Raw genomic sequence first — 12,437 nt, forward strand, 5'->3', positions numbered from 1 at the left:
ATTGCTTTGGATATGGGATGGAGGATAGATTAGATGGATGTGAATATTTCTTTCCTCAACGTGGTTATTGAGGAGGAGGTGTGTATTGAGCAACCTCGTGGGTTTTAGGTGCAAGGGAGAGATTCCTATGTATGCAGGTTGAAGAAGGCCCTCTATGGGTTGAAGCAAGATCCCTGCACTTGTTACCCAAGATCAATGGATATCTTCTTTATTTAGACTTCTCTAAGAGTGAGGTGGATCCCCACTTGCACTTTGCGCTTTTTGAGGGTGAATTTTTCATCTTGGTATTATATGTGGAAAATCTCTTCAATGACAGGATCAGAGAAGCTCCTAAAAGTGTGCAAGGATGATCTTGCTTTGGAATTCGATGTGAAGGACATCAGCTTGAAGCCCTACTTTTTGGGATTGGAGATGTGGCATCATATAGGAAATATTTCTTGGGTAGGGCAAGTATGCAGTGAATATCTTGAGGAGATTAAGGATGGAGGATTGCAGGCCTATGCCTACAACTATGATCACTAACATGAAGATGTTGAGCATTTCTTAAGGTGAATTAGTGGATCCCACACTATATAGGAAGTTTATAGGTTCTTTGATGTATTTGGTCAACATTAGGCGAGATATTTGTTTTTTTGTGAATAATCTCGGCTAGTTCATGGTGGAGTTAAGACAGATTCATTAGGTGGCAATGAAGCATGTGCTCAGATACCTGCATGGCACAATAGACTTTGGATTGAGGTATGTCAAAGTTGGAGGGGTGGATCTACATGGGTGCACATATTCTAATTGGGCAGTGAGTGTGGTGGACAGAAAGTCCTCATCTAGATGTTGTTTCGGCTTGGGATCAACCATGGTCTCATGGTTTAGCAAGAAGCAGTGGTCTATGGCACTCAATTTAGTAGAGGCAGAGTACATGGCAAAGAATATGGTGGGTTATGAGGCAGTGTGGCTTCATACAATGCTTGTGGGATTATTTGATCTACAGATGGGGCCAATGGTGATATACTATGATAATCATAGTTACATTAAGCTCTCTGAAAATCCTATGCTTCATGATCGGTCCAAGAATTTTGAGATCATATATCACTTCTCCAGAGACAGTGTCTAGAAGGGTGATATAAAATTGCATTACATTCTATAGAAGAGTAGATGAAAAATGTTCTCATAAATCCTCTAATGAAAGGGAAGTTTGTGAAGTGTCGAGATAAGTTGGCGATGTTGGAGAATCCCTTCCTTACTAGGAGGGAGTATTGAAGTGAGTGGCTTCGAAAGGTATTCTCCATTGGCTTCGTGTCTTAGCATGTGGAAGACATTATTTTCCTATTCTAGTGATTTATGTCTTATTTCCTAAGTTTAACTTAGGAAATGTAAAATAATTAAAGTAAATTAATTATTGTGAAATACTGATTTATTTTTATAAGGATAAATAATTTAATTATTTAACTAACTTATAAATAATATCAACGATTGATCTCCAATATGGTTATAGAAGAGATATTAAAGGTTTACAGATTTGGACACAATGAAGATTATAAAGGAAGGATAGTGATGAGATGAAGGTGCATGAAGAGCACAAGTTGTGTGAAAGAGTCATCATTCAAAGGAAGTGATTTTCTCTAAGACCAAGTGGCTTAGTAGACTAGCGCGTAGAGAAGGAGAAGTGCGAGTGGCTTTGAGTGAATCTAGGAGGGTTCAATAGGAGGAGATTGTAGGGCTAAGTTTCCAAAGGGAGATAAAATTTATTTGGAGAATATTGAGTTGTTGGAGGGTTGAGTTTTCCATAGTGTGCATCAGTGGCATGCAAGGAGGGTGAAATTCAAGTTGTTGGTAGTCTGTTGGGTCGAGTTCTTCAGGTTGATTTCATCTAGAGGTTGATTTCCTTGAGGTCAAATTCATTATGAGGAAGCCATGTTACAAGTTTCAACATTTTGTATTACTTTGTGTATCTCTATGGGTCGAAAACCCATATTTTCTAGATAATGAAGCAATGGAGAATTGATTGTGGGTGAATTTATTTTGCATTGTGTGATTGATCTCTCTAGTTTATTCCCACTGCATATAATTAATTCTATAAGTTAAAAATACCAATGATTTTATTTTTTCAGTGATTCAATTATTATTTGAGTAAATAAACAATAAACTAGGGATAAATTAAATTGTCGTGAAAAAACAAATTCGGTTGGTATTAGAAATTTAGCATTCCAAAGTAGATATACACAATTATCCATTGGTATTTTCCCACATTCATTAGCTAAAGGTTATGTGCATTGGAATCATGTTTCGGAGTGAGGGACTCGAGATATGTGTTTAAGCTTGGTTCTTTGCTTTAAAAGCTAAGGAACATCCATGCTTCACCATTTACTTTGAGCCTCAAATCATTGTGAATGTTGGTATGAGAGAGCTCATTTTTTGGTACAAATTTGTGGCCTTCAGCAGTGACATTGTTTGAAGGACAAGAGAGCCATGGAAAAATTCCATCCTTCAACCTCAACAAGTGATTTTGTGGATAGTGCATAGTGATGTGAAGGGAAGCCATCCCATGAGCTATTTCAGAAGCAATTAGATGATGCATGAATTATTGTATACCTAGCTCTAATTACAAGCCCTTGAAGAGAGAAAAGAAGTGATTCAATAAATAATTTTGTTGTTGGTATTGCTATTGTGATAGTTATTTTTATGGCCATCAATTATCCTTAAAAGGTTACAGGAATGTTCTAGCTATTGTTATTGAACTTGATTATCTTTTTCTATTGGTTGAGAAAGTCAAGGAGTATTCTAAGGATACAAGCAAGAACATAGTTGTCAATGCCCCAGTTATTGGTGCTACAAAATTTGTGCATGTTGTAGTTGTTCCAAAGGAAGAGGAAAATTTGTGCCTCCTACAACTACTCCAACATTTTTTCATTGTTTTGTTTGTAACACGCTACTCATTCTATAATTGCAGCTATCTACAATTGGGAGCTATTTGTATTATGTATGTTTACGGGTGAATTTTCAGTTGAAGCCAACACCCTTCATTTACTTGATTTTTTGAGAAAATGGCCAAAATTAATAAGGTATCAAAGTTACTAAATACTATGATATATTCTATCATACATGATACAATCAAAATTAGTAAAGTCATTCTCTCTAATATCAAATCTATTTACAACATGCAGATGAAAAAATTGAGTTTCTCTATCTTGAACCATAGCTTCAACGAGAAGAACTAAAGTGAAGGAATCAACATTCTAAACTAGTTCTTATTCAAAGTAGTTCTCTATTTGAGATTGATACACATCAACGACCAACACATGATCAAATTGATAATGCCACTTTAGGAGCATATTCGAAAGAAGATGAAGTTTTGTTTGCACTTCCCAATCCCATATTCAAACCTTGCAAATTATTATCAATTAAAAGAGTAGTATTGGTCTCAAATATTAAAAGGATGTGACCTTTCACATTCCAGACTACTCTAAACCAATCTAGTTTTAGAGCGTTGGAATTCTCTAAGATAATTCATCTTCACCTACCCCATAGCCACTTCAAATTATCAAATGTCAACATTATGATCGATTTGGCCACATGAAATATCAATTATTTTATCTTCACCCTCCTAAGCATTGTGGAAAACATACTCATCATTCAGATATATGTTCTAGACACAAGACTTCTACAAGAACAAAGATTCACCTTGAATGGATTGCTTCTTGGCAATGGTCTTCAAAAGCCAAGAAGATATGTCAGCCATACCACAAAGTTCATTCTCGAGTATTGACATGTCTTACAGTAGAGATATTTTCATCTTCTCACCTTATACCTGACACGGGAATTTGATAGTTAGTTACCAGCTTCGAATTTGTATCATACGATCTTGAGCCACAACTAGAACCAATGCCTATAACCAAATCCTAGAGCCAGAGTAGAGTTTTACCCAGAGACAAACTCATGTTCCATGAACATGATTTAGTTCGTGGCCTACCTTAAACCACCACGAGTAGAAGACTTCAACTTCTGCTACCCATTTTGATCATTTTTGGTCATCTTTAGACCATCATCATGAAGTACTTTCATTTCACAGAAGATTTCAACTTCTAGCCAAATTTGAAACTATTCTAGGAACTACTTTGAGCCAAGTTCTATAGTTGTTGTGTAGCCTTAAACCACCACCAGTAGAAGAATTTGACTTCTTCTACCTCATTTCGTTTGTGGTCTTCCTTAAACCACCATATTCAAAGAGCACATCCAACCATTGGTTTCTATACAAATTTGTATTTCTGATCTCTTCTTGGACTCATATACAACCCTTTGGATTAAAGGGGGAAACGTTGGAAACATGATCCTTTCGGGCTATGTAAATTTGGCTTATTCACTTGAGAGGAAGGTGAAAGTCCTCAATTGAACACTAACATTCATAAGAAGTCCAAGAGACCTCTTGGAATATGAATCCAAAGGTCAGAAAAATGTGTATTTATATGCATATCCTTTTAATAATATGCATCTCATGCATTATCTCAAATACTCTTTCAATTTTGTGAGTGTAACGTGAATGTAAATTGAAGAGAAATAAAAATGTTGAAACGCCATGAATTTTCTATTTCACGGCTGAAGATGAATGTTGAATTTTAGAGTTGAAGTACACCATCTACCATTAATGGGATGATATGTTTATTTAATAATATTATATAATTGTGATAATTATATGGGGAATTGTACTGTATGTCAACCTACTACTCACTATTACCCTTTTGCAAATAATTGTTTACAGAACATGTGTTTTGGAATAGTTTCTTGAAAGGAATTGAAAATTGAATTCCTTATGATGCCTACCTTGAAGCAAACCCCAATCTAATGATAAAAAAAATCCATCAAATGCACACCATATCATAGGAATGTTGGCAATGTCTTCAATACTATGCACACAAGAAGTCAACAAAGGCATGCAAAACCTTCCAATATACATGCATGAGTCATTTGGCATATAAGAACTACATGACCTTCTCAAAATTAGTCACAATATGGTATCTATGACCTCCCAGGAAACATAAAATCATCAAGAACATTATTTTTTTATTTTAGAGTATATGCAAGTTTCAACTTTGTGACTAATCACTAAATAACCCAACACAAAAGAATATAAGAATTACACAAACTTGTATAATAGCTTCTACGTTAAGGATTTTCTTTCATTAGTATCCTTGGTTGGAAAAATGTGAGCATCTTGCACCCCAGATTATTGATAAATCAACAATCACTAGGTGTCTTTGTCTTTTAGTTATCTTCTTCTTTCACTTGTTCCATGCTTTGACTCACTCACCATTACACACTCTGCATCCAACTTCCTTCTTCCTCTTTTTACTACCTATTGTTGCTACATTCATCTCTACCACCTTCCTTGCATGGTCTACCTTCATCATCATTACCATGAGTCTTCCACTACCTATTGTCATCCTTCCACTTCTATTAGTTGCATAAACTTTTACCCAAAGGGGCTTACACCCTCAATTTGTTCCCCATGATGTAATGGCCCAAATTATTATTATTATCAGATGATGATGATGGCAAATGAAAAACTACTTATCTAATAAAAAGGGAAAAGCACTAAAAATAAGACATGGGAAAGGAAAATTCAAGATAAAGAAAGAATTAAAAATTACAAATTGATCCTAGGAATCAAGTTCTTTATGATGGATGGAATCTATATACGAAAGGTGAAGAAGATGAAAGGCATATTTTTGGGCTTGGGGCAATAAGTTAAGAAATCTAACATAATAATAGATTGAGGGCTCAATTCAATCCAGCCCTATGGTTGGGTGGAGATTCATCTTCCACATGTTAGTTGTAATGAGAAAGATCATAGGGAAGCAACAATCTAATGCATTAAGTTTTTAAGAGGATTCATCAAGTGGAAGGTAAGTTCCACCACTCACTTAGACTTTGTAATTAGGGATAAATGAATAATTATTTTATGAAATGTGTGTGTGTGTGTGTGTGTGTGTGTATATATATATATATATATATATATATATATATATATATATACACCATTGCACATAAATGGTGCTTACTACCTCCTTGGGTTCATGCACCATCACCAACTCACTATGTGTCATTTCTTCAAGAATTTTTTTAAACTACAATCTCCCTCAATAACTGCAACAAACCAATACAATACAAGAATTATAAATTATTGTGTGTACTTTTTTTGTCTCAAGGCCTTCCCTGTGAGCTCCACCTCCTTAATGAAAATTTATAAGAACCTTTTATATTAGTGCTCAACATCTCTTTTGGCTATCATCATGGCCACCATCTCCTTTCTTACTACAACTTAATTCACTATTGTACTGAAAACCTCTTGTTAATTAGAATATTAATATCCAATAGACACCCATATTGGCTCATGAAGTGATGCAATGCTCTCTTCTTACCACCAGTGTAATGGCGTGTCTCTTGATGTCTAAAATTTTTATGTAAATTCTACTCAATCTTTCATACTTAGATGTCCATGTGATCTATCATGAAGAGCTTGCTAAGATTTCGGTGTCCTTCAATGAATTATTGTAGTGACAATATAATCAAATGACTATAAATTAACACTAAGGGAATCAACACTGGGTTGTGGAACAACTAATGCTATAAAGGCTCTAAGTTGCAATCTTTCATGCACAAAGGTGTTCATGCAACTTTATGAAAGTAGCTTATTAGCTTATTTAACCTTCAGTGATTCTTCCTTATAGTGAATCCACACATACGCAAGAAGAAAACAAATTAAAATAATGCGATGTAAAGATTGCAAAGAAAACACACTTCAAAGATCTGTCCTCCGGAAAAGATACACCTAGAAACAAAAGACAAAATCAATATTCATATGGGATTAGTTTTGTCTTATGAAATCACTTTACAAGCCTACTCCTCTTAATGTTGCATTACAATACTTGACAATAATGCAACAGAAATTGCACATGTAACCAAACTATATAATAATACAAGAGTCATGTGGTGGCATGTCATTGCATTTTTGTACAAATGAATTGTGTGCATCTAGTTTTATTTACTTTTTAAATGCTTCGAACTTTGTTGATTTTATTTAGTTTTTAAATACTTTGAACTTTGCTTCATCAAGCTCACTTGAGTTTCATCAGTGTCTGATCCAAAAACAAGGATCAATTAGAAATTCTTAGATTCAAATATATTGATTGTATAGTATCCATAAATTTTTAAAATATGATAAATGGCCACTAATTTAATTAAACCTTGCAATGCTAAATAAGGATAGAAAAGAAGACATTATTATTAAACTTTATTATTTAAGGGTGGTAACTATCTCATTCAATCTCATAAATAGCAAGTTACTATGTTAGTATGCCCTCTGTTATGGGTACTTGGTAGAAATTCCAAATTCATCGGTTTAATTCCTGCAACTGGCCAACATCATATGCACTATATATATATATATATATATATATATATATATATATATATATATATATATATAGATATAGATATATATATATATATATATATATATATATATATATATATATATATATATATATATATACACTATATATATATAGGCCACATAATGGATATGAAAAATGTGAGTTACTCGGGGGGGAGATGGAGACACGGGAGCGCGCCGGTTTAGGATGAGCTAGCTAAGGTTTTTTCAGTGAGCCGCAGGCCGACTCTGTTATCGTTTTGCCGTTCCCTGTTACGGTTTCGACGGTGAAAATTGCGCGCCGTATCCACCCATCACTGTCTGCATTATCGGCTGGCCGTTATGGAGGGTCACATGGTACCGGATCTTGTGGATTATACCGAGGATCCTTGGGAGGATCATATTATATTTGAAAACCCTAGTTTTGATGCGCTGGTTTCTGAACCACTGACGGATTCGGATCCTTATTCACAGGACATTACGCCAGTGGTCTCGCTGCCCGGTCTTAACAATGGTCACCTCGCCTCTGAGCCTCCTCCCGCGACGCCGCTAGGCTTAGAAGCACCTCCCCTTTCTCTTGGCACGGCACACCTTCTCTCTACTTTTTCCCCCCACATACTACCATTTGATCAGCATCAGCCCCTCTCATCTGATCATCCGGCTCCATCGGTGGACATCCCGGCGATTGGATCTCAAACCCTACCGGAACCTGGGATTCGACCCTCTGGATGCTTTGGTACCCCGGCGGTAAATGTAAAACCCTCGAAGCCCATCCAATCTGAGGGGGTAACAAACCCTTTCGTCGATTATCCTTCGGCACCACGCACAAAAAAGAGAAAGTCAAGATGTATCAGGGCGACGGCAAAGGATATCACAATCTCCTTCGGCGAATCATCAGATATTGGGGAAGCGGCGGTCATGGCACGAATGATTTTGGTTGGACATGTGCGAGGACGTGTATACTCTGCAAATCGACTGACACAATGGGTTAAGGAAATTTGGGGAGCCCTGCTCAAGGAATTGCCGGAGGTACATGTTCTCCCTCGGGGGTGGTTCTCTCTCCACTTCGCAAAGGAAGATTACACGGATCTAGCACTGGCAAAGTACTGGCACATCGATATGGCACCAGTTCTGCTCAAGAGATGGAGTCCTCTCTTTGACCCAGAGCGCGAACAGATCGGAGCAGGGCCCCTGTGGGTGAGATTGCCGGGATTGCCCCTACAATACTGGAGTGAGGAAGCTCTCATCAGGATTGGAAATGCATTGGGCACATATCTGGATCATGATCGCACGTATGTGGAATCAAAGAAGCGAACCCTAGCTCGTGTGCTGGTTCACTTGGATACTCGTGAAGGATTGGAGGAGAAGATCACGTTACAATGGGGAAAATACAGCAGGACACAGATTCTCGATTATGAAGGCGTCCCATTCCGCTGCAATCGATGCCACCAGGTGGGCCACCTGTTCAAAGACTGCCCGCTCAATAAAAACTCAGAGGATTCTCCAAAGGTTACTCTCATTCCATCTAGAGGAGCTTCCCCTGTCATTCCTCGCCCATCACAGGGGAACGCAACAGCACATGCTACTCCAATGAAAGCAGGGACGAAGGGGCTCGGTTCATCTTCTCCTCCATTGACTAGGGCTCGGGCCGCAGCAGCAGCCGCTCAGGTCTCGGATTCCGCTCTTAACCCTTCCTCCTCTTCATTTGGTATCTCCTCTTCTTTGGTTATACCAAATGCACCTTGCACTATGGCTCACTGCACTATATCGACCCCCCCCATGATAGCCTCCACTGCCCCACCATCTCTGCCAACCTCATCCTCATCCTCCTCGCTGTCCTCCCCCAAAATGTCAACCTCCCACCCTTATTCTCTGCGTCCCCGCACTCACAATGCGATCGCCGCGGGACCTCAGGTCGGCTTGGGTATCGTTTCCCTGGGAATGGGATCTCTGTCCTCCAGAGGTAGGAAATCTGATCTTTCAAAAGCTATCAGGCGAGCTGGGGCGGAGGTCGCATCTGGTCGACAATCCACACTTGAAGGGGTCCTTAGAGCATCCTTAACCCCTCGGCGGGTTCCCCCATGAAAAGCTTATCATTCAACTGTCGGGGTCTGGCTAGTGCCCCCAAAAAACTAGCCCTTCAGAGACTCTTCGAGGTTGAACAGCCTGATATTATTCTCCTCCAAGAGACTCTTGGTTCGGCTGAGGCTATCTCTCAAACCTTACATTCTCTGGCACCAAGATGGAAGTTTTTGGCAATTGATGCTATCGGGCGATCTGGGGGACTGGCGCTCGGATATAACCCTAGGAACATCAGGGTTGATGCCTCCTGGGGTGGAAATGGATTCTTGGGAATGGATATCTTCTCTATGGAACTCGGTCAAGCCCTCCGAATTGTGAATATTTATGGCCCTTGTCACCAGAGAGAGTCGTTTTGGAGGCACCTCCTAAATCTTACTTTAATGGCATCTGACCACACCATCCTGGGGGGAGATCTAAATTTTTCCTTGGGCTTCAGCGAATCCTGGGGTTCTCTGGCACAGGTGGATGCCATCACCGAGTTCATGAAAAATACCTTGGAACAGACAGACTTTATTGATGTCCCTATGCAGAAACCCATGCCCACTTGGAGGAACAGAAGGGTGGGTGCAGCAGCTTTGGCTCGCAGACTGGACAGATTTCTACTGAAAGGCCCCCTGCTTCAACATTTACATCACTATAAACAATGGGTTGGATCGGGGGGTATATCTGACCACTCCCCAATTCTGCTGGAAATTCTTGGCCCTCATCGAAAGCCTAAGGCCCCATTCAAATTCAACCATATGTGGCTACAGGACCAAGACTTCATGAAATTGGTCACAGATTTCTGGAAGGCACACTCTATCGACAGAGAAGCATCACTGGCAAAGGGATTCTGTAAAAACCTTACTGAGCTGAAGCATCTTGTCATTAACTGGGCCAAGGAGAAAAACATCAAAGATACTGCCCAGCTCTCTCATATTGAAGCAGAGTTAAGCTCTCTCTTAGATGACCGGAATTTGGGATTTAACTCAGGAGCAGATAAGTCCCGATTGATTGAGCTAGAAAACCAGAAGACAAATATTCTCAGACTAAGGGAGGAATCTCTTAGATTGAGAAGCAGAGCAATCTGGCTGAAAGCAGGGGATGAAAACTCAAGGTTCTTTCATAATTATGCAAAGGGAAGGAAAGTGGAAAATACTATTTGGAATCTTCCTCTACCAGAAGGGGGCCTCGCAGACTCCTTCAACAAACTCTCCCAGCTTGGAACATCTCATTTCAGAAGCATTTACAGAAGCACACCAGGCACAAATTTGGCAGAGATCATTAATGTGGCAAATCACTTCCCTAGATTTGTAAACGAGGAGGACTCGGCTGATCTTACGGCTCCTGTCACTATGGAGGAACTGGAGAGCACTTTAAAATGGTTCAAAAAAGACAAGAGCCCTGGGCCGGATGGTTGGTCTATTGAATTCTATTTAGCCTTTTTTGACTTGCTGGGACAGGACCTCCTCAGGGTGGTAGAGGAAAGCAGATCATCTGGGTGTCTATATCATGCTATAAACTCTACGTTCATTGCCCTTATCCCTAAAACTGATTCCCCATCCTCGTTTGATGACTTTCGCCCCATATCCTTGTGTAATGTCCTTTACAAAATTATATCCAAAATCATTGCTAACCGGCTCAAACCCATCCTGTCAAAACACATTGCACCCCAGCAATTTGCCTTCCTTGAGAATAGACAGATCCATGAAGCCATTGGATCTGCCCAGGAAGCCCTTCATTCCATCTGGTCCAAGCACCTCAAATGTATCCTCCTAAAGATTGATCTCTCTAAAGCTTTCGATCGGGTCAGTTGGCTATATATTAAAATGCTTCTCATTCACCTGGGTTTCCCTCTCCCTCTCATCAACTGGATCATGGCATGTATCTCCACTCCCTCGTACAGTATTCTTATTAATGGATCCGCCTCCCATTTCTTTCATTCCGAAAGGGGTCTCCAACAAGGCTGCCCCCTATCTCCTCTATTATTCCTTTTGGTTATGGAAGGCCTGAGTCGCTTAATCATTTCTGCAAAAAGGGAAGGATCTCTCTGCGGGCTCAAGATCACGGATGAGTGTTACCTCACACACCTGCTGTTCGTGGATGACGTACTCATACTGTTGGATGGTAGCATCAGAGACTCATTGACATTTTCCAGCATCATACAACTCTTCTCGAGGGCCACGGGCATGATTGTTAACCAAGCAAAATCTACCATTACATTGGCTCGTACATCGGTAAATGAATCACAAACTGCACAACAGGCCTTCCCTTATAATATCCATCCTATGGACAGAGGTCTTAAGTATCTGGGTTTTTGGCTAAAGCCCTCGTGCCAAAGGATAGCCGACTGGGTCTGGCTAGTAACAAAACTGGAAAAAAGACTCACCTGTTGGAGTCACAGATACCTCTCCAGGGCAGGACGATTAGTACTCATCAAAACAGTTCTGGAAGCAGCCCCGGTATTCTGGATGGCCCTTGCCTGGATACCAAGACACATACTTGCCCGCCTTCAGCAGTTATGCAACCGATATCTTTGGGCCGGAAGTCAAGATAAGCGTATATTTGCCTGGATAGGATGGCAGAAGATAGCTCTACCAAAAAAGTGGGGTGGGTGGGGATTAAAAGATCTCCCTTTTTTCGCACAAGCATTGGCAGCGAAAATGAGCTGGGCGCTGTTAACTAGCCAAAATTTATGGTCCCGTCTTTCATATTACAAATATATTTGGCCCCTTGATTTATTGGATTGGGTAAGACTCCCAATATGGAACAGAGCTAGTATATCATCAGTATGGAAAGCATTACTTTTTTCATTACCCATGATCAGAGATAATTTGGTTTGGAGAATTAGAGACGGAACCCTGGCTCGGATAGGAATTGACCCGTGGATTGGCAGCGGAGGAAGGCATATTCTCCCTCAAGATCTGGTTGGATATCTACTCTCTCGTGACAT

This window comes from Pinus tabuliformis, chromosome 6 (assembly GCF_031772625.1).
Source record: "Pinus tabuliformis cultivar Carrire ecotype Pingquan chromosome 6, CPIR1, whole genome shotgun sequence".
NCBI classification, from domain to species: Eukaryota; Viridiplantae; Streptophyta; class Pinopsida; order Pinales; family Pinaceae; genus Pinus; species Pinus tabuliformis.